This window comes from Pyxicephalus adspersus, chromosome 6 (assembly GCF_032062135.1).
Source record: "Pyxicephalus adspersus chromosome 6, UCB_Pads_2.0, whole genome shotgun sequence".
Lineage (NCBI taxonomy): Eukaryota > Metazoa > Chordata > Amphibia > Anura > Pyxicephalidae > Pyxicephalus > Pyxicephalus adspersus.
Genome location: NC_092863.1, coordinates 1,952,481 through 1,976,810, shown reverse-complemented (window position 1 = coordinate 1,976,810; position 24,330 = coordinate 1,952,481). Strand labels below are relative to the sequence as shown.

General features: G+C 37.9%; 1 protein-coding gene across 2 annotated transcripts in view; it reads left to right on the top strand.

The window, feature by feature from the left end:
* The first annotated feature begins 309 nt into the window (after window positions 1-309).
* EYA2 (EYA transcriptional coactivator and phosphatase 2) overlaps window positions 310-24,330 on the top strand; it is a 75,724-nt gene continuing 51,703 nt past the window's right edge. Inside the window, exons 1-3 of one of the 2 annotated variants that reach the window (XM_072414126.1) lie at window positions 310-393; window positions 2,437-2,571; window positions 3,514-3,760. The gene's annotated coding sequence lies outside the window, so the exon portion shown is untranslated. Of the gene's footprint in view, window positions 394-2,436; window positions 2,572-3,411; window positions 3,761-24,330 lie in introns of those variants that run through there. The other variant, XM_072414127.1, reaches the window with a different exon arrangement.

The window sequence follows — 24,330 nt, the reverse complement described above, 5'->3', positions numbered from 1 at the left end:
TACTGCTCCCACTCTAAACACTAAAAAAAGGGTATCCCCAAAATTCTTCTTTGTGATGCAGTGGTTCTAATTGGATACCTCCCCTTGAACAACCAAATGTAACCTGTCTATTGCACCACACTTTTAGCTATGGTGGACACGCGGAAGTGAGGGTGACGCAGCAGCAGGTCACACCCAGCAATAGTTGGCTGGTAAGTGGGTTGGGGGCAACAAAGGGGCCTTGCAGTGGTACCTTCACAACCTGTTGGAAAAATCTTTAGGGCCTAAAAATGACTGACATGACAATTTTATTTTTTTTGTAGGTCCTCCCTACAATCTAATCACACAACAAGGGACGTGTGACAATCACAGGAATGGTATTTGGGTCTGACGTGTGGTCTAAAACGCAACAAGGTAAGGCTGGGTACAGTACACACGTGCAATAATTGTCGTTGGAAAGGATCTTTCACAATCCTTTCCAGCGACTAAGGACTGCACAATGCATAAACAAGTGCTGTACATACAGCACCGCTCTGTTCTATGGGGAGGGGAGGGGGAGAACGACAGAGCGGCACCCTGCTGCGCGCTCTCCATTCCTTCCATTAAGATCGTTCACCGTCCGTGGATCCGTCAGGACGGTCGTTCGGACGATGGATGACCAGCGCTGTACACACGCCAGTTCTCGTCCGATATCAGCTGAGAACCATTGGACGTGTGTACAAAGCCTAATAAAGGAGTAGACTGGACCAGAGTTTTATAAACTGATTATGGTTTAGTTGTTTGAGTTGTTGTTTGGCTGTACATTCATATTATTCAGCCATAATATTCGGTGTAATTATTGGCAAGGAAAATGGTTACTTTGAGCCTGTTTTTTTACTTTTAGTGCTCTGCCTAGTGAGATGACAAGATCAGTAATGCATAATAAAATAAAAATGTTGAATGCGTTTGTTACACATTTAGACTAAAAGGCAGCGTTACAATATTTTACTTGATGGAATTGCTCTGATGGCTTTCTATAAACATTCACATTCAGTGGGTCGACCCATCTGATTGCCTCTCCTCTCCAGAGAGCTTGGCTAGTAGCCAGTCAGATCGGGTGACTGTTCCCTTACCTCTATAGGCACCTCAAGCTTTAAACTTTGTGGGAAAATAAAAATCACTTGGAAAAAAAAAGTGAGAAGGCCAAAGGTGTACGCACAATCTCTGAACAACATTGTAAGCTGATCCTGTTTTTTGTTTTATTTTTTTATTGTGAAATTTGGGCTTGGGGATGAAAATTACACTATGCCATTTAAAAAAACATGCAGGGATATATATACAGTTATACCCAACAGACTATACTTGTGGGTTTGCTAGTCAGTTAAGAAGTCAATTCTAACTGATATTTAGTTGATCTGTATTGCTGTGTAACAAAACATTTGCCATGATTTTCATGATTTAATTCATTATTTTTATTATTATTAAAATACTGTTTTAACCTTTTATCCTTTCTTGTATCCCAGTGATGCTGATCTCCAGCAGAGTTGTTGCAATCTCATGTCTTGAGCAACACTTGCATGGTATTTCTCCCATCGGTGTTCCTGATGGTGACAATATTAGGCCATACCTGCTTATTGGCCACTTGAAGTCTACCTTAGTAGTCCATGTGTCAGGGTCACAATGCAGGATCACATTGGAACATGCGGGAACATTCTGAACAAGAACAAGATGACCAGGGATTATTTTTTGAAACCTACCATTCTAAAATAATATTTGAAATCACATTAACATGCTACATCCTTTATAAGAGTTCACTGCTTGGGTGCTTTAATATATAGAAAGCAATAGTTTTTGAATATTGCTCATATTTCCAATGGTAGTACAGCACGGTTGTTACACGACAGATATTAAGACTTGCTTAGCCATCCAAACGTTTCAGTGAGGATTGTAAGCTCTTCTGGGCAGGGTCCTTTCCTCCTCCTGTGTCATTGTTTGCATCTGTACGTCATTTGCAACCCTTAATCAATGTACAGCACTGCATTATATGTTGGCGCTGTTTAAATACAGTTCAATAAAAAAAAAAATTATACAGGTGACCTTGCAATTGATCATCGGTTATACTTATAGGGCTCCATTGTTTCTCAAGGCACATGTCATATAACTTGTCACACATATAAAAGTCCCATTGCTTTCAGTTGCTCTGTGATTGTCCCAAGTTGCCGACCTCTGGCCATGTATGCACTTTTAGGTATACACGGCCAATAATAGGCATGAGGTTTTTGTGTTGTGTTCACATCATACAGCAGCACAGAATCGAAATTCTATACTTTTGCTTACGGCGTGGGAGTCAGTTGACATCTCTCTATGAAAAACTAAAATTCCAGCAGATGCTGTAAAAAAAAATACAGTAAAACAAAACTGTAAACCATTTCTGTGGCAACATTTAAAAACGTACCCATATGTTTTTTTCTTTTGCAGTGCCTTCCAGATAGTGAATTTGTTCCTGTTGAATGTAGCGCCCTGCAGAAGTTTTTAGTGTAGGACAATCTCAGCCTGTATGGAGCCAAGCCGACCATAGAAAATTGACTTCAGAAGGGATCAGGTGTGTCCGTGGTAAGTGGATAGAAGTATTGAGTAAGGGGGTCATTTAGGGTTCTGTTTTTTTTTTTGATTATGAAATATCAGATCAGCCTTGACAGATGGACTATTTCCACGTGATAACTATTATGAGTTTACTGTAAATTTACTGAACTAGTTGAGAATAGTTACTCGATAAATGAGATGAAAATTCATAATATGTGCAAAACAAATTGTTTTTCACGTCATCATGTGCAGATAAAATAAGTAAACATTTGTATTTCACATGGCTGGATATTTGAAGGGGGTATTCACACAATACTAGTGAAGATTCTCAACTCCTTTAGTAAATCAGCCCAAGTATCTCCCCAGCCGCGTCACACCCAATGCCAATGTTACTTTTCCATGGAACCAATGAAAATATTTCATTTTTTTCCCAAGTGAAAAAAACAGAGATTTTCCAGAAAATCTTTGTGACTCACATTATGATCAGCATTCACGGTGTTCTTCCACCTCATTCCCTGTTGAAATATTTTATTAATGCTGGGGTGTATGAATTTTAACACCTGAGAATCAATAAGTAGTTCATTGCCAAACTTTTACAGGTTTAACAGTTTTTCTTTTTCATGTTTAGGAAAGACAAAATTAGTGGTGTGTTTTGAAAAAAAAAGAGACAGGAATGATGTTTTGCAAATGTTATGCCCCAGTGTAATCCCCTCCTGTCCTCCTAAGGGTTTACAGACCTGTCTTAGTGTAGGATTGAAAAGCTTTGCCGAAGCCACCCCTTCCTTCTGTCTGTTCTCCTCTCCCACTCGCCCTCCCCTCTCTCCAAATCAGCCTGTCCATCCCCTCCCTCTTCTAAGTAGTAGAGGGCAGTCTACACAACAGCACCTGGACAGGAGTGTGGGTCCACCAAAAAACCTCTCTCTCCTGTGTTGTTTTTTTTTTTTTATTATTATTTTTTTCCTCTCCACTTAGCTCTCCTCTCTCCATGAAGAACAAAAAAATTCAGAACTGAACGCCGCCTCTTAGCCCATTCTGGGAAGAATTAGAAGCCCAAAGTCCCTCTCCTCCTCCCTGCTCAATTGTGTGGAAACAGAGCACCGGCTCTGCCTGAAGTTTTTAGGCAATTCTTCTCTCGCTTAACCTCCGCTCACTCAACCAGCTGAGCAGACATCCATCAGGAGTTTGGCTGGTGGACCTAAGAATCTTCTTCTAGACAGGGGTAAGTCCGTTAGATATATATTTTTTGCTCTTTTATGCTCCGTCAATGTTTTCTTAGTCTTGATGATTATGTCTTAAACTCATATTCCAGCTGCAGGATAAAAGGAATTTTTTATGCAGAAAGTTGGGTTTGAGAATAATACAGTTGTGACTCAACTTTACGTGAAGATCGAAAATGATGTACAAGGGAAACAAATTCAAAACATATTTATTTTTTGCTGAGGATTACAGCTGTTTCAGAAAGTTTATCTATCTATCTATCTATCTATCTATCTATCTATCTATCTTTCTATCTATCTATCTATCTATCTATCTATCTATCTATCTATCTATCTTTCTATCTATCTATCTCCAACATTTATAAACCAACGTATATTTAAGACAAAACATATTTTTAATTTAGGATTACAACTGATTGTCCTGTGCTAAGCAATCTATCTATCTATCTATCTATCTATCTATCTATCTATCTATCTTTGCACCTTTTATCTGTTACTTTATCTGCATGCCAAAAAAAAACCTTATTCTTAAAAATATTATTTAATGTTTTTTTCCCATTTACATTTAACAAACCCTTTGAAGTTAAATATGCAACCCCAAGGCCCACAATTAACAGATTTACAGGTCAATCAAATACAAATATTGCAAAGCCATTAACTTGAGATAATCTCTTTACAGACCTAATTAGATTGTGCTGTCACTGGGAAAAAAATGTCCAGACTGCTGTGTTTTTGGACACATACAGTAAATATTTTGCCAATTTGGTTTATGCAACAAAATATTGCATGTAAAAAAAAAATATTTCAATAGCTTACTTTATTTCAATAGCTTATTTTATTAAAATAGATTGATTTCATTTATAGAATATAATAAGTTCCAAATAAATAAGTGCGATTTCGATATATTTATTTTGCCTGAGTTTAAAAAACCTAATGCTTTTTCTCGTTTTTTTCGTTGTGCTTTATTTCTTGCCTCTGCCCGAAGGTAACCCTGAAGCCATAATCCTAAAATTCGCATATTAGTGCTCACATCCTTTTTTTTTTTTTTTACAGTAATCAATTCATTAAGCCCCAGTTAAAATATACAACTCAATAACCATTAATGCATGTCAGGCTCGATCCGATCAGCCTTGTTAGTAACATTTTAATCGGCCACACAGCTTTTTAATCATTTTCTAAGTTAAAAGTCAAAAGCGGGGCAGCTCATGAAAAATTGCTTTACAGCTGCTCTTGGGGACTTTTCCGATATATGATTTAGTGGTCTGCAGTAGGCAACAGGAACCTACAGGAGGTTTATAAACTCGACATTGCGATCTTACAAGGAAGTTATTGCTATTCCACCATCTGAGCTGCTTTATTTCATAGTAAACCCATTAGTTTTACAATATCCCCTTCGGAATAGGTTTTGCTTGTTAGAGGGCTACTCCTGAGAATAACTATTATTACAGGACTGCTGCTTGTAACTTCCACAATTGCTTAAAAATATAACACCTTCAACTCAGCAGCAATTGCAAAACTAAGTAAAAAAAAAAGGAAAAAATGCATCCGTTTTAGTTCATTTAAGCAATTTTATTTTTAATCACTGAACTTTTCAGCACTATTAATATCATTTTTTTAACATAGAATATATATATGTTCATTATTTCAGCAATTAGAATGAAGTTTTTAGTTTAAAAGGTAAAATTGGGAGAAAAGTACAAATATATTTTGCAATGCTCAAAACACATTAATTGTAAAAAAAAAAAAATACTATTCTGATATAATATAGATAATTTATTCTAATATAAAATAGAATAATAACATGACCAATAAATAGTTATATTTTTATATTTGCTCTTCAACTAGACATCAAAATCTGTAGCTACAGATCTCCTAAATAAATAAAATCTAAAATGTTATCATACATATCATGTGATTGCAATATATCAAATGCACTTTGCACATTAGCAATACCTTAATGAATAGTTAGTTATAAAATATTCATGCTTAGCATATGGTTTCAGATGGCAGTAATTATAATAGCAACTTGCAGTAAATGTTATAGTTCTGAAATACAATCCTGCTTGTTTTTAAGTCAATACGAGTGCATGTTAGGAAAAAAATATATATCAGATGTCCTAATAATTAGCATTTTAAAATCAACTTTTGGTAACGAATACTGATTCGGTTAGTTACTTCTCTTTTGTAGACACAACCTTTAAATTATAATAAATATTAAAGATATAGCACATCTGTCTGAACTTTAATTTTTATAACTAAGAAGCAGAAATTTGTTTCAGAGAGCTTACAATCCAGAGAATGGGTAATTAGAGACAGAAAACGTTCAAACACTAGATGACTATTTATAAATGCGGAAGGAATTCACACTAATGTTAGTTTTACATTATTTAAAGGAAGTTGTAAATATTTTTTAGGGGCATACAAAGGTTTGTTGTCTCTGTACTTCAGCAAAACTTATTTGATTTTGTTTTTTAAATAGGGCAATGAAATGGCTTGGACGCCGCTTCTCACAAAGTCAGCGGTGAACTGGGAAGTTACACACTTGTGTTATCATAATATTTAAGTGCAGGCTGTTGGTAGAAGGTCTCTTTGTTAGAAGAGGAAAATGGTGGATTTATAAAACAAACGCCTTCACGGTTGAGCCTGTGCTGTGAAGATCTGTGGGTTTAGCAAACACTGTGCTGATGACAGAGCAGAATCCTCTAGACAATCACGTCTCTCCCCAGGTCCCTTCACTGCCCAGACCAACGTTAATAGAAGGCAGTCAGTAGTAGTCACTAAATTCAACAACACCATCAACACAGCATTCTGCTTTATTTAGAGATCTTAACTGGCTTCATAGTGTTTAACCATCACCCAGTCTTATTATCAGGTCCACTTCGGTGGTGACAGTGGCTCTACCCCTTCTCCTGAAGGTGATGACACTCCTAAAAACATCAGTTCAGGTCCTTTGTTACACTGACACATTCTCATACATCCCAAAAGCAGCATTGCATTGGAAACAAAGAAAGATGCTCAATATTAGGAATAGTGTTAGGTAGATCTTGTAATTAAATTTGTTCTAAATGTTTAGTAATCTTTGCACCATAAAAAGCAAAAGTGGAAAAATTTGTAGTCATTTTCTGTAGTGTGAACACGTCAACTTCCGGGCAGTATTGCCATTTTTTGTTTATCTTTCTGATTTAGGGAAATCGTTGTGTGATTATAGAATGAACATTAGATGTTATGTGGGAAATACCGGTAGGTGTCTTTGGGTACCCAGCAAGGCTTATATTGCAAGACTGAGAAATCATAGAATTATAGATCTTTCTTTAGTATGTGCTGCTGCCTATCTGTCTTATTTTAAAGATCACAGGTATGGGGTACTTTTCTAATGCATCACAAAAATCACAAGTATGGTAACTTGCAGCAACAGAACGAATCTTACTGCAAACTGATCAAACTCTATTTATTGCTCATTAAATAAGCTTCACGTTTTTCCTTACCCTTTAATTCGAAGCTCCAACAAAGTGAGCCTGTAGATTTTTTAAAAAATAATTTATAAATTCAAATATAATTTAGGCATTTATGTCACATGGTAGATCGCTTTTTTACCATTCTTAATCTACAGGTGTTGGTAGAATGTTTTTTTTGTAATACTTGTAATAAGTTTGTGGTTTTCAAACATTTTTCCCCTTTTTCTAAAAAAAATTAAAATGTTGTTTGTGCTTTCTAATTGGCTGTAGGCTTAGCTTAATGTGGTGTTGGAAGCCCAGGGATTAATTCAGCTTTAAATCCCTGGGTGTCTTAATTAGGAATTTAAGGAAAGCAGGATTTAACCCGAAATTTGCTGTTTTCGCATTTAAAGGGATGATTGGAGATGCTGGTCATTTGCTGCCTTCCATCTTGCATCAGTCATCGCAGAAAAAACAAAATACGTTGAAATTATGCAGAAATTGCTTTTAATTTTCTGAAATTCTTGACAAGTAATTAGAGGTGGTGATCCCTATTATTAAAATCTCTCGCTTTGTAGGAGAAAGAGGAATGCAATCTGAGAATTTGGACTAAGTTTTCTAAATGGCAGTGAGCGATGAATCCATTCTGACGTCGTAGTGTTTATATGGTTGCTGTTGGACTCATGTTTCTCTGTTTTCTTTTACTTTGAAACAACTTGCTGCAACTTATTTCTCTTATATGGATTAAGAGTGATTTTTTTTTACACCTTTTGTGTTTTTTTTCTTTTTTTCTTTTTTATTTATTTTTAATTGTTGCATCAAGTTTAGGAAAATTAGTTTTAGCATTTACTGATCTTTTCTCCTTCTCCCAAATTTCCAAAATAGGCCTGAGCCTTTAAAGCTTCAGGAGTAACTCCTAATGTGCCTAATTACCCTTGTTTTACCACTGCTTTCTGCATCTGCCCCGAACACAGACCTCTGGCCTGGTACAATCATCCTGATTTTCCTTACCTGCATCAAACACACATACTTGAAAAGTTTCAAAATGATAAGCAAACGTAATCCATATGGAGTCGACTCGAGTTGATTGGGGTCCTAAAAAGACCTGTCAGTCATTGTTTTGGCTTTCTGGAGAACACGGAAAGGGGAACTTTAGTGCTGATTGACAGCTCTGCTCATTGTTTATTATTATATTTAATGTAGAAAAGTTAAAATGTGACTTGCAGCATCCTTCTTTTTAGCTGCCTGTGTTACTTTCACATTTGCACATAAAGCCTTGCAGAAATGCAAAGTATTCTTATTACAAAAACAAGCTTATATAGAAGGTAAGAGCTGCTAAGAACTTTCTGTGTTATTTGTATACCACCACTCTAACCTTGGCCATCTCTAGTCTTAACGTTACTTCCTGTCCCACCTAGAAAGCCAGTAACCAGTCAGAGTTATAGAAAACATTTATAAGGATATGAAAATATATGCAAAAGCCCTGTAGTAATTAGCACATGAATGTCTAGAGAAATGTGGACTGGCAGTCTATACAAAATAGCCTAAATTTAGCAGTGTCCTGGAAAGTTACAAAAAAAATGAATGTACTGTTTTGATATATCAACGTTGATTTATTCTTCACCAAAATGTAACACCACAGGTGCCCATAGGACCACTATTACAATAATGAGCCGATTAACAATTGCATGAAATATGAAAGTTGGCGATCTAACTAAAAAAACTCACTCATGCATTTTACTATTTCATTGTATTGTGAGGCGTAACAGTCTGTTTTGATGTAGGTGAGACATTATCAAGCGTTTGGGAAATTTGTAACAAGCACATTGCCTGAAACTAGCTAGGAAAACTCTCATGTTGCGTGTTTAAAGCACAGAGCCGTGTGTTGTAACCCATAAAGGATACCGATCTAATAAATAGAGCAGAAGCCACTCAAACAAATTAGGAACGGTTCCCATAATGGTAATTGGGACTCAAAAATTAGACGCCCTTATTGAAACTAGAGACATTCTGCATTTTCCATCCAGTGTCTCCTTCTATTAGTCAGGCCTGAGGAGCAGTTTCTGCCACATGGTGGTACTATTCCTAAATGTTGAATTGTGGCCATCAGGAATCGATATGTCAAAGTGGGTGTTTTATGTTGCCCCTTGTTTCATTTTAGCACCACCAGCCACTGTGTAGATATTGAACTGATTTAATCCACTAAAGCTACGTACACACGTCCAATGGTTCTCGCCCGATAATTGGCTCGCGGCTGATATTGGGCGAAAATCTGGCATGTGTACAGCACCCATCCTCCGAACGATCGTCCTTGCGTATCCACTGACGATGGACGACGAACGATCGTAATGCGAGGGAAGGGGGAGAGCATGCAGCAGGGTGCTTCTCCGTCATTCCCCCCCTCCCTCTGCATGGAGAAGAACGGTGCTGTATGTACAGCGCTCGTTCATGCGTCTTTCAGTCTTTTGTCGTTGGAAAAGATTGTGAAAGATCCTTTCCAAGGACAATAATTGCACGTGTGTATGTGGCTTAAGTGTTCTGTATGTGCATACACAATGATGATTTATGAAAGACCTCCAAGACTGGAGAGGATACACTTTTATCGGTGAAGCTGAGTGATCCAGCAAACCTGGAAAGGATCTGGTCCAGGATTCAAAACATTTTCTAGCAAATAGGACTGACTTTAAAGAAATCCATTCCAGGTTTGCTGGATCACCCAGCTTAACTCATGAAAGTGTATCCTTTCCAGTCCTGGAGAGCTTTAATAAATCATGCCCAATTACTAAAATCTCAGAGGAGCATTTTCAAGATTTTAAAATATGCAGCTTTCATGAAAATAAGTTTTAGGCAATCCTGCTTTGCCTTGCAGGCACTTTCTCATAAAGGATGACTACACCCTGTTGCACTGATGACTACACCCAATGCACCTGCATTGTCACTACAAATGACCACGCTGACACACAATATGCGGGCTTAGGCCTCCATTGTAATATTTCGGAAACCCACCCAGGGAAACGTAATGCAGCCATTGCTAGAGTGCCAGTAGATAGAAAATTATTGCAAGGAGGCTGCAGTGATGAGCACTGTAACAAAGTATTTAGAAGGGTTATAAAAACTTAAAAAGAACTTCACGTATTTAAATCATTATATTATTATTTATCTGCCCGATAGATAGATACATACATACATATATATATTATAAGGTATATACCTATTTTTGTTTGTAGCTGGGGTAAAAATACAAAGATACAAATATACAAAGATACAAACAGAAAATACATTATGTCAATATATTTAGTATTCAACAATTAAATCAGCCCATTTGACATTTTCAGTCATTACTTTTAATTAATATTTAGTTCGACATTGACACAATATTTAATGTGCAGATGATAGTTGGGTAAGAGATTGTGACCTTGTATATACTTCACTGGGAGTATAGGGTTCAGGGTGGTACCTGGTCACCATATGTGTACATTTCTTTATATTTTTCTATATAAAAATATACATTTGCTATAGTAGAATATTTAGTTTTGCTAGAACCCAAAACTTTGATAAATAATGCAGAGAAGATCAGTTGTGAGTTTCACTTAAAAGCCTTTATTTAAGTGTTTCTATAAAAGGATCTGTGAAGCCGGTTTATTGAACACACATTTATGTACTATTTCACTTGTATTCCTTAAATTGTCCAGAATTCCTAACAGCAACAGAACTTGAAATTTTGGTTTCTTTGAGACATCCCACCATGTGTCTCTTTGTGTACCTCCATAACCCTCCATTCTCTCCAGAACTGGCCAGTTAAATAAAAACCTTTCCCTCTGGCACATAAATGCTTTTTAGGAATCTCATACAATATTTCTGTCTAGTAAAATCTTAAATGTAATAAATAATCTTCCCTGTTACAAAGTCAAAAGCATGCTTTGTGGTCGTTCTGTCATGAAGCGAATCCTCAAATTCTACAATTTTTACTGAGATCAGTCCCACAAGTGTGTCCTTCAACCTGCCAAACCCATCCTCCATGTCAACACCGATGAGTAAAATATGACTGTATACTTTATACATATTTTCATCAAATTGATTTATTGATCCCCTTCTTTTCTGTAGAATTTTCCTCTACAAAATGAAGATATGCAAAAGTATGGTCTGGTTGCAACTTATTTTCCAGATTTTTTTTAATTTTAATTCAGTGATCATGGATGGTTACACGACGTGCAGTATGCGGCTATGTGTAACACAAGCCGAGGGCTTTACAGAATACCATTGCCATGGAAATTGTAATTCTCAAAGTGGCTTCCTAAAAAAAAAATTGAACTGCCTCTTGAATTTAGGAGAATCCTATTTCACTCCCCAGTGTGCAGGCCTGATGCAATAAGAAAAAAGGAATAAGACAGTATAATTACATAGACCCCCACGAAGACAAACTTTTGCTGCCTTAAAGGAGCAATCATATCAAAGAAAACATTTTTTAGGAAAAATAGATCAAAAGAGAAAAAGAAAAAAAAACACTTTTTATATCTTTGCTTGTTCATATTCTGGTAAGAAAATGCAATGTTGAAGATTGCATGCAGCTTGCTTTATTTTATCAGCCCTTGAAGGCTTTTGGATCCATGCTCAAACAACAAATTATTAATAAATCCCTGATCAAAAATATTTGAAGGAATATAATGCTAGCTGAATTGCAAAGCTGTGTGACCGGTGATCACATATCAGTGATTGATCAACAAAAGAATTGGAATTTACAGTCATGTTTTATTTTTTTCCTAGGTCCTAGTTTTTGCTTCATTTAATGTTTTTACAGTTTTTAATGTTTAATCCTCAAACATTGGCTAGTGTATGCCTAGCATTAGAGACAGCTGGGGGTTGTAAACCACAGTACACAATATTTAAAATATTTTTTTTAATGCTATTAAAACTCTTTTACATAAAGCAGCTTGTAATTAAGGATTAATATTCCTTTAATCACACGGAGGAGTTGTCAGCACTGTTTCACAGTTGTCAGAGATTTCCAGGCTGTAAGAGATTTTTTTTTTTTGTTAGGAGGCGGCAGAAATTCTGGACTTCATTAACTATGAGTCCATTTATTGCAATATACCCACCTGCTGTTTATATAACTTCCAGCGTGGAGTTTATACAGTGTTCAGTCTATCATCGAGCAAAGTGTTTTCTCACCGTGAAAACAGCTGTCCGCCACATTTCCCCCCTTGTGCGATCGTTTTATTATTCGTATCTAGGCTCCGCTGAGCGGGCTGGCACTGGGTATAACGTATTGTTCTGGACGGTCTGCGGCTGTAGCCCCGTGGTAACTTAACCTCTTTAATGGACCAACAAGGAATTTAAATTCATTTTGGTTAGTTTCCAGGGAGGGGTGTTAAAATCCCAATGATACACACAAAACATTTTTTTAACCACTTACACACTGTTAAATAACACTTAAAGAGTTATATTATCATTTTTTTTTTTCCTTGGTAGGTGCACTTTTAGATGGGCAATTTGCCTCCATGGTGTCTCTGGACTTCTGTGATCCTCTAGTATTATGGTCTTAGTATTGTATTGTCTAGTATTATCTTGGTCATGGAATTGTTGTTATATCCAAATAGTTTGACCACAGCAAATGAGCCGCTTGTAAATGAATCATAGTGGGCAAAACTGTTTTCTACACTTCGTGTTGGGATTTCAGTTATTAGCTACTCTGAATTATCTTTATCACACAACAATGGAGGAATGGATGGAATATTCCAAGGGGTCAGGTATTAGTAAGTTCTTTGTTTCTTTTCTATATAAAAAAATGCATTCTCACACTCTTTTTTACTACTGAGACCTTTTCTTGATGAACGCATGCATGCTTAGTTATCAGTCGGTGTAATATTTTTTAATATCCACCCCCACAGAGATCGCAGGGGAGGGGGGGTTTATCTCCAAAAAGACAGCACCATCTATGTGTCAGGTATCAAGGTTCACCATTACTTGATGGTGGCTCAGAGATTCTGCAGCCTCTCACTTTACATCTTGCTATAACATTACAAAAATTCAGTCCGGTCATGGGAGGATGGAAATGCTTCTGTCCGCCTGCAGCAGATTGATGACATCATCCCAGCCTAGGCACAGTCACCGAATGAAACTCACAACTAACATTTTTTAGAACATAGATGTTTAACATCCACTGTGTATGTAGAAAAAAGGAACAAGCAAAGTTCCAAGAAGCATACAATCATTGGATAACCCTAAAGGACAGCTTGTAAAACATATATGTTGGTTCTGTTCTCAATATTTGCCCTTTGTGCAGCATAATTAAATAGTATTTTCCTTGTGCTTTGTGTGATTTAAACATTTTCAGGTTTGGTTATCGATTGGCTTTGAAAACGCTTTGCACAGAAAGAGTGAACTTGTTTCTTCCCGTCCTGTGCTGGAAATGAGTCTTGTTATATCTGGAGGCGTATTTGTGAGCTATATGTTCTAGATTTGTTGTGGCGAGCTGTGTGTTTTGTTCTTTGTCTTGCACTGTGGTTAGAGGTTATCATTTTTTTTCCTTGCCCGCAGATTAGATCAACAAACCGTTCTTAAAACAGAAATGTTTTTTACTTCATCGAGACGACGTCTTTTCTCCGTAGGGCCGGCCCGCTTGTTATTTTAACTTTTAATGTCAGGGAGGACAAAGGGTCTAATTGTAAAACAATGAAATACTCTTTTTGCTTTTTTTTATTTGCATAATTTCAATTATTTCTTACTTATTTGCTGCTACATTTCGGTGCTTTTTGTTGTTGTGTTATTACCAGTGTGAAATCCATATTCTTAATAGATTTTGCCAAGCTGAAAGCAGCGGGGACTGTCTTTTAACCTGTTATCACTTCTGAGATTTCTGCCTGTTTATTCCACAGGCATTCATAGCCAGGTGTCATTAATTACTGTCACTGAAGAGAAGATGGAGAGAGGGGACTTTCCTAAAGGTGGGGTCATATTTATTTAGTTGTTGTCACCATTTTACTATTTTTAAATTTTCTTTGCAAACTCCCAGCAAAACTTCAACTCCAATGACCCTACCACATTTCCAGAAAAGCAGACTTCCCTTCCAGTAAAACTTTGAATTGCAAGAAGAACATACAAACTGCACTGTGATCAGAAACTCAACCTAGAGTCATAATGCAACAAGGCCACAGTGCAACCCACCTTAAAGACCCCATAAATCCAGGTATCATTAAGCAAGGCCATGGTATTATATTTAGAAGAAATCATTTGCTGTCTTTGTTGCTTGGCTTTGAAATTTTTAGAAATTCTGTTAGCCCAATGACAGATCAATAAACCCCTAAAAACGCCCAAAGGCAACTGTTTTATGGTGGCGCTCCCCCCAGCACTCTCCAATATGTCCAAACACACCTGTCACTCTAGAGAGGGGATTATGACACCATAACAGTGAGATCTCCTGCCCCTTCTATGTCCCCATTAACAACCATAACACAAAAATTTGTAGCACTAAAAACGCCCTAATCCTCTGTGGTATGTCAGACGGTTGTACTGTTGGGCTGCACAAGAACACATGACCTCTGCTATCGCGTTTCACCGTGTTCCCAGCACACAATCAGGAATGGGGAAGTACGCATTGTGTACTTATTTCTATAGAAAATTCTCTACACTTACACCCCCCTTCTCCAACAATTGCAATTCTTTGTGTACCCTGACTGGTCCTTTGAGACCTAACCATGCACATCAAACACAAATACTTCTGCGGGTTTGGATATTTAATAAAAACTTGCCAAGAGTACCATTGCCCCCTCTAAAGGATGTGCAGAGAAATGTTTTAGTGTTTTGCAATGCTTTTAGGCTAGTTATTTACATTTTAGGACTTTTTGGTTGGGAGAAAACCCAACTTGAAGTGTATCTAGACCCAAAAACAACAATATCACAAATCACAGCTTACCGGTCATATTGGCTGCATTATTTTTTTTTTCTTGCTTTTTACTGTGGAGCTGCTTGTTTTCACCTTTTTTTATTCTTTGCCACATCTCAGTGCTACTTAACTCCTGTAGCTTCTTTGCAGCCATTTACAGGTCATTTCTTGGTATGTGTTTCCTGTGAGGGACAACAGCGGAAAATGCATGCAATATTTTTGCTAAAATAGCCAATTGTCACCCCAAAACTGAAGATCTTCATTGCAGGATTTTTTAGTGTAAGCTACAGACCTGAACACTAAATTACAATAAAATACATTTTTATTAGATTTTAATACTTAAGTTTACATCTGTTTGGATGTCATATGGTGGCTGACCATTGGCAAGCTACTGACATGCTTTGGATGCCACTGATATAGTTAGGATCCATTTATGTTACATATCATATGAAGCCGCTTGCAGTCTCTGAACCCTGATCATATTTCTAAAAAGACAAAGCAAATGTCATTGAAGCCAACTGTGCAGAAATAAAAGGTTTTGTTTCAGAGCAGTCAGGATTTTTAAAAGTTCAGATGGCCCGTACTATATCTACACAAAAGTGGTGCTTGAAATCTGCATTCACCTACGTGGCCGACAACATATATAAATGTAAGCCATTCATTGATATTTGCAGCCAAGTAAGCCCAGGCCATTTCCAACAAACACCACTGAACCCCACTGTTTCCTTTGGGGTTCACCATTACCAAAAGGGCAAACTCCATAGGCCCTTATAACGTGGCAGTCAAATCTGATTTATGAATCGCTACTTAAGGAATAGGTGGAGCCTTAGAAAATATAACGACACGATTTGCAGGATCATCGGTTTATAAATCAGCCCTTTGATGCAGCCCTTTGATGCAGTAAGTTCCTTAGGTGACCTAATGTTTTTTTTCTTCAGTTTAACATTGTAATGTAGTTTGCTGTTGTTTATTTCTTTATATTCTCATGTAAAATAAAAAATAATGGCACAATTAGGTGGCATTTTGCAAGCCAGTTTCATGGGTACATATGCCATCTTGCAGTTTTGTCAGGCTCAGGAAACGGTTAATTGTTAAGATTCAAGAACAGCTTTCTCGTTCCCCAGCGGCTTCCACATCATTTGCTGGAGAGTGAAATGCGATATCGCAGACAGATTCCCCCGTTTGTTTCTGTGTGGCGAAGTTTAACTGCATCTTTGTTAAGGGTATCCTCTGTGGCCACACTCTGTGTTCTCTCACCGAGGGCAAGCAGCAGCAGCGAATGTGTTAACGCTCATCGAGTCGGGGTCCTTTCAGTAGCCATTGCAATCTTCTGTGTTGGAAGCGTCATTGGAGGCATCTGTCCCAGCAACGTACACCACACTGCTCTCAGAGCCTTTAAAAAGTCAAGGTTTCAGCATTGTAACATTTGGAGATAATTTACCAAACCAGCATGCCATTAAGTGTTCCAGTCATTTGTAAGATGAATTTATTCTGCTATACTTGAAAGATTGGCTTCACACATTTAAAGTGGACTGAAAACACAGTTAACTTTTGTTGCATTTTGTTGCATTTCTCGGTAAAAGCAATATTAAAAGTTGTTGGAATTTCTCAGGTATTCTTGTAGAACTATTAGGAAGCCTAATCAATCACTAGGGAACAAAACTGATTTTTCTGCTCTCATTTTCTTTTTAATAAATTACTCCTTTAAGTACTAGAAAATGCCCCGTGCAAAAGGATGAACCGGCAACATCACAAATTCTTTATATCTAATGTTGTCCTTGTTAATAGTTGCCCCCATGAGGAGGGTGGAAGGGGAGTACTTTGTCTTAATGGACATGTGTTTTCAACCTAGTAATGAGTTGATTGGATTAAGATGACCATATCTAGTTTTCTGCTAGGTTATCATAACAGAACAGAACATTATGAGTAAAAATGAGGAATCAAGGACATCAGCAGTATCTTATTACATACATTTGCCGTTCTGTCTGTTCTGATCGGGTAATAGATGTATTTTAAAGGGTCCATCCACCCAAAACTGTTACCACACCTCTCAACTGTCCCTAATTTGCAGGTACTGTCCTTCTTCAGATCCAAACCCTTTGAAATACTTAATTTGTTTAAAAAGTTAATAAAGTAAAATAAAAACACTTGTTGGTTCTACCCATTCATTTTTTGTGTAATGATTTTTTATGGTCTGCAAAATGGGGAGGCAGACGTATGTGATTTTCATGCATACGTGGACCTAAAAAGTAGCCCTCCACTTTATTCATGCAAATGGTCAATTATGTAAAAGTTATGAGGTGCATATAATTTTTTTTTATTGTCATTCCCCCACCTTTGTCCTGAGGATGGTGTAAGTGCTGAAACATGATATTTGCAAAACATAAAGTGCATTATGGACGGCGTATGTGTTATGTTAGCTGTGAGATTGCTGCTGTTGTTGGTTTCTGGTAAAGAAAACCCGACAAGTTTGGCGCTGAGAAGTTGTTAAAATGAAATTGTTTCCACACATGTTTGCAAACCCACTAACCAAAGTCTTCAACTTGAGATGACCCTAACAATTATTGTTCTCTTACTCTAGTCCTAAAAAGTTAAAGTGTAAAAAAATCCAACCAAGAGAATCTCTCAATACTCAATACCTGCCTCCAACTTCCTCTCCAGCATTGTCACCCTATCAAATGCTTCCAGTTAGAAATTGGGTAAAGAGACAAGTGATGCCAACACTCCAAATGGAGCTCAAGAATGACTGAGGTTAAATTTTGGAAAAAAATGCATTTGTATTGCCCTAAAAAAGTTCTTGACTGGTCCACTTAACCTTGTTAAGCTTTTCTTTACTACAGACTTAAGGGTTTTAGAACCTAGCCCTAGGCCTGTATCCATTTATCTCTCACTTTTTTAGGTGATGTCATATTTGGACAGTGTACCGACTGCCGTTGCTCTACTACAGATCCAAGCCTGGCTCTGGCTTCTAAATTGGAGCTTTAAGAAAAGTATCAGTGGTGGCATCGCTGCAAAAAGTTAACCATGACTCGAGTAAACAAGTGAATTTATGCCGTGGTTAAAAAAAAAGAAGGAAAAAAACACACACAGAGTCCAAAACCCACCACGGTTTAGATTTGTTCAACAATGAAATGATTAGAGCAGCCAATCTCAGTAAGGGCTGATTATAGAAAAAAGATGTCAACATGTTTTCCAGTAAGAGCGAGAATGTGGTAGCTGTTCCGCCATGAAGCAGATTAATCGTCTCCATGTGTGTGAAATCTACATGAATGTCAGGAAATCGGGAGCAGCTCCGAGTCGGAGCTCTGCAGAACCCGGTGGACTGGCACCAACGCTAACTGTCCAGAAACCAGCGGGCAGTCTGTACACAATACAGGAAGGTCCAATGCTGGCTGTGACCTTCACCAAAAAACTTTTTTTTTTTTAAAGTATTTTGGTCAAAGCCAACCACAATTTTTTCTTGCCTCTAATTTTTTTTTAACATTTTTATCTCCTAAACAGTACGTAGCTCCCCATTTGTTGTACTGTAATATCAGTCTGCCCGAGTGGTTAAAATTTTACCTAAAACCATCTTTATTTTGGAAAGAGTCAGGAATTGTTTTAATCCCTGTTAGATTTTTATTACTTTATCCCATTTAGATTTACCCTGCATTTTGGAAATGATTTTCTTTCCCTTCCTGTTGCATCTTTGGAACAAGAAGTGAACTGAAAAATGTTGGTGGGATTTTACCATTTCATGGTTAAAACTAGGGAAAAATTATCCTAAAGTTTTTTTTCTGGTGAGTTTAATTCTTCTGTTTCAATGTTTTAGGGGTCATTGTAAATCTAGTTAGCTATTGCCACCCTGAAAATGGTAGTGGAATTCTTTTTTGGGTTGATATCCCATAAAAAACATACTACATAAGGTCTAAACTGAGAGGTATACCACCATACATAAAGGAACTGTGATGAAAAGAAGCAGATTTATAAATTGCATGGTTTGACTACCCGTTAGGTGCCCTGTGGCCTGCACATCATGGCTTCTTGTGTGGTTTTTGTTCAGTCATCAGAAAGCCTTGATTGCTTGTTACCTGTATGGTGGCGTCGTGCTGCGTAAAATCTAAGCCAAGGAGCTGACAGTCATTCAGCAGTAGCTCGGCTCTGACAGCAACTGACCCCACAATTAGGGTTTTTTTCTTTGATGTCTCGCCTGTTGTGCTAACCATTTTCCCTCGGTGTGGGCCTGACTATAATTTCCAGAGGTCATGTCAACAGCAGTGGCCCTTTAAAGTCGCCTGATTGCTGCTAGATGAAAGGGAGAGGACCTCACTGAAAAAACAGCAACTTTCTTTAGTTTTAGACACTTTAACCCCTGTGTTTCTATAGTGGCATTTAGGGGCATGCTAAGGGGGAGGCATTATATGGTGTCTAATTGAATGGCTTAGTTGTCCTGCATCAAGAAAAGCATACAAAGAAGTAGGAATTCCCACAGAAAAATATGCTTTGCTTTGCAGCATTGTGTAAAGGTTGTTTGACAGACCAGAATGTATAGCAGATAGGTTCTGGGTTGGAATCCCCCTGCACCCTATCCATTCTGGGACCCTTGGAGGGCAGTATCCTAGTTTGCCCTACCTTCAACTCGACTCTGCTGGTTGGGCTCCCTGAATGATTCTCAATGTTCATTTGTCAAATTAGACTAGGGTGTACATAAAAGAAAGTACCTAAAGGCATAAACTACTTTCAAGAATTTTACCAACATTTAATAGTAGAAACGTTTAGGAACTTTTTGAAATAAAAGGTGGTGGACTGAGAGAATTTGTTTTGCAGCGCACAGATGATTTCCAGTTTCATAATCCAATAGTAGACTAGTACCATCTGTCACTTTAAGCCTGGGACAATTTGCTCGTGCAGAACAGTGTTATCTGTCTAATTTTTGGGTTAATGCGTGGGAAGATTTTCATACAACGTGTTAAACGGGATTGTACGCTCTTTCATATTTTAGAGTAAAATGCCATTTTGTTGTTTAATGCATGAGTGATGTGTATTTCACCTTCAAAATGCAAGAACAAAGCTTTGTATATAGCAAATCTCTGACACAGGAAGCAATAATGTCTAAGTGGAGGGGGAGAAGGTCAGCCAAGGTCACGCCAAGCACTCATTCTAAGTGCTCTGTCACCACGCGGAGCCCTGATGAGAAAAACAGTTACTGCAGACCGTCTGTGATCCAGCCCAAATGTAGAAATCGTGTCTATACTTTTCAACACTGCCCATGGATGCTTCTATATTTAGGCTGGTTTATATGGAGCGGGATAAATGAATCCATAAAAAATCTGGTCTAAAACCCAGTGGTTGTGAATGTACATTTTAATAAATTACTCTATATTTAGGATCTGGTCTTTAAACTAGCAGCTCTGGGTGTGCAGTTGAATAGATGATGTTATCATTAGGATATATCTGCGTTATAAACGGGCAGCTCTGGGTATACAGTTGGATAATTGGCTCTGATTTTGGTTATATTTGTACTAAAACCCATTGGCCCCAAATGTTTAATTATCTGTGGGCAGACAGAAAGTTTTCCTCAGTTCCTTTTCTTCTAGAAAATAACTTCTTGTTCTGAAAAGTGATAGAAGCCTTGATATGATTCTAAATTTTATTTTAGCAAAGTGCTATTCTTCTTATGCAACATATAGTTTTCATATCCCAGATTCTTGGGTTACTAATGTGCCTAGGAAATTACAGACAGCACCTTTCTGAAACTTTTCAGCAATTGTCGTTGGAAGCAAATGTTCCCTCCCGGCTTATGGAGAGGACTCGCTGGCTCCTGAATTCGAAATGAATTTGTTGACACGTTATGAATGTATCTGTGCTTCCTGCTGCTACATTCTAAATCTGGTCCTTAAAGAAGCGTCTGACCTAAAACCTGAGAAAGTTTATAGAAATAGCCATGTTGCTTCACTTATATATCGCTTTGCGATATCCTGGCCTTTAGTACCACTGGATAAAGCAGGAATCCTCTCTGTTTCCCATTATAGGGTCTACCTTTGATTAGAATTCTTAAGTGTCTGAATCTCATTAGGAAGACATTGCCTTTCTCTCGTCCTGCTAATCCATCTTATTTAGCGGCTGGCGCACGCAGTTCAGCGGGAGGCAGCAGGATTTAAGCTCCTGTTACGGGTTAGCAATCAGGATCCAGAGCACAGTGTCACTTCTTATTTGTGTATCACCAAGTGGCTAAACAGTGCACGGGTGTTCTAAAAGGGGGCTAATCAATTCAGAGCCACTGCTTTGTGTCTACTTGTATAGATTTAACTCTAGTGGGGGCTAGAACTATTTCCAGAGGCTTCTCTTTTTTTGAAAAATTGCTGTGTGTGCACTTAAGCGTTTACACAAAAAAACAAATACATTAAAAAATTACTTACGGAGTATGACTTTAGTTCCATCTCCTGAGCAGAAAAGTGCCTTAAACCCTATCCACCCTCACAGGTTGCATGTCCCATGAAAGGTATAGGAAACACTTGGTCCACCTGGCCAAAATAGGTTAACCCCATACCTTGGAGGAGCTGCCAGGGCCAGGTCCATTTAAGTACTAAGCTACGACTCCCCCAGGGAAATCTCACCACCTGGAGCCTCACCAAAAGGTCATATGCCCTACATAAAACTTTCAGGGCCAAGTGACAAACAATGGGTTTTCTACTGTATTTGGAGATGTACCCAATCCATCTTTTACCTCTGGGCAAAAAAAAAGTTAATTTACATTCAAACTAGACCTTGATCAACACAAGAGCTAATGACATATGACAATCTCGGCTTTGCCTTTAAAATCAAGCATGGCTCTCATACTCCATAATCTTCTTGTAGATCAGGGATATCAAACTCTGGCCCCCAACGCCCTTGTTTTTGGCTTCCAAAGGAATCCTAACTATGAACTGCTGCTAGCCTGCCGCTGCATTGAAATAGCGCCGCTACTACAATTCCCAACATTACTCGCGTCTATAGACCAGCGGGCTCTCTGCCTATGCGTGGCCCCGCATTGGACTGTTTTATGGACGCAAATAATGCCAGGAATTTTAGTAGCGCCGCTATTTCAATGAAGAGGAAGTTTCAGCGGCGGGCCACTCATAAGATTTAGCTCCGCATTGGCCGCGTCTGGTATTTCCAGCACTTCCCCTCAGCTGTACTTTTCCTTGCTACTCCAAGATATGGAGTTGAATTGATGGATTTCATAGAAGAAAATTGTTGTTATTATTATTGTTAGCCTTTACAAAATGGTTACCATTGCAATTTAGCTCAGAAGGCTACAAATAGAGAAAGAGGCATAAGATTTTTTCCTAAATAAAATAAAAAAAATTATCTATTATAGGCTTGTTCCAGATTGAATATGAAGCAAAACCTCTTTGTTTCCTAATGAAAAGGGTTTATATCTAATGAGAAGGAAAAACTTCCTCAATTTTTTCAATGAATTTCGAGGTTGGCCTGAGACTTTGTCTAAGTTTTCAATTTTGGCCCTCTGTGTAGCATAGTGGGTGTTTGACACCCCTTTTGTAGATCATTTACTGCAATTGGAAAAATCAGTGCCCAATAGGATTGCCATGAAGATGGAAAGGGGAGAAGCAAAAATTGACCTTCAGGAAATAAGTCAAATACAACACATTCCATGCCTAACCCAACCATTAAATACCTAAAGCTGGTCTCTTCTTTAGGAAAACCTGCTTCCTAAATAGTCTCCAATAAATTAAAAAAGGGTTTGAATTGAATAATACCAACTAGTTTTTCCCGTGACACTGATTTGTAAGGTTAATTTTATATCTCCCACTGTGTAAAAAATCCTTAGATCATTTGAAGTCCATAAAAGAGCTATTTGTCATTTGTTTTCGCATGAAGTATAAGTTGCTGCAATGTAAGAAAACATGTTACCATCTGTAACCTGGAAAGATCAGCACAGTAAGTTTTGGTCATGTTAACCTTTGCTAATCCTTTTCAGTCCACACCAGTACGTTGTCACAGAAGCGCAGCGTTCTGTTATAATCTTTATGCACTACACAGTGTTCTCTGTACAGGTTTGCAACTTATCCCAATGCATTATTGGAATTGTTTATTTATTCCTAAATTCCAGGCAGTGTTTTTATTTTTATCATAAATACTTTTAAAGTTTTGTGTTTTATATTTATTTAGCAGAAAATATTTTGATAGAATGTATACAAACAGTGCTAAAAACTAAAACATAACATAAAACAGCAGTAACTATTAGTGGAGTAATATTTTACCACTAATAATATAGGTATAGTACATTTTTACTAAGAATATTTGTTTATTTATTTGGTGAACAGTTTACCAAATATACTTTTAAGCAGTTCACATTAGTTTGCTTTATAAATAGCCTTCTTTGTCCCCCGTACTGTTAAGAAACATACAGGGACCATATTGGTGTATATGGCGACAGCTGTGATCGGGGGGTGGGGGGGAGAGGTTGTGCCTGCTCATATGGAACTCCATTCTGTCATGCCATACACACTGCCTATTGTTTCAGAGACCAACAAGTAGCATAGAGGTCCCCGTGCACTTGGCCCTTCCCTGCAGAGCCAACCAACAGTTCACTACTGTTCCTGAAGGAAGAAAAAGTAAGGAAATCCAAAGGTAGAGATCATAGGGTTTCAGACTGGGATGCGACATTAGGAACCAGGAGGGATTTCTTCACAAATTTAAAGTTGGGGACATTCTGAAGACACAGAAAACACTGGTGTGTGAGTATCAGACGCTTACGTAGTTTCGACTGCCATCATTAGACCTTGTCAGATGTTCATTGTATCCTTGACTGAGCCCGCGTGTATTCAGAGACCTGTCCGTCATTCAGCCTTATCCACCTGTCCTCAGGTAACTCTACCCCCAGCAGGGGGTGAGGGAGGGGGCTGCCATGAATACTTAAATCTGTCACGCTCTCCAGTTGTTGTACATCAGCGTATACCATGACACCAATATATGGCTTCAACCTGCCCATTCTGAGATTGCAAGAAGTGTACTGTTGGCTATCGCCGCCAGTGTGCCATGATAATGTTATCTATTATCTGTTTGATTGCAGCATTGATTGCTGGCTGGTTCCTGAACAGTTTTTTCAGCAAGGTCTGGATATAACGTGTCCTAATATACATGTCTCTTTGTGCCTTTCATTTTTGCTTTCTTGGGTGAAAAAAAAATTTGGGCAAGTTGCTCAAAGCAGTTCCAGCATAAAAACAAAGCGATTTTCTTTAAGTCCAATGTCTCCAGTTCACACTAACAGAAT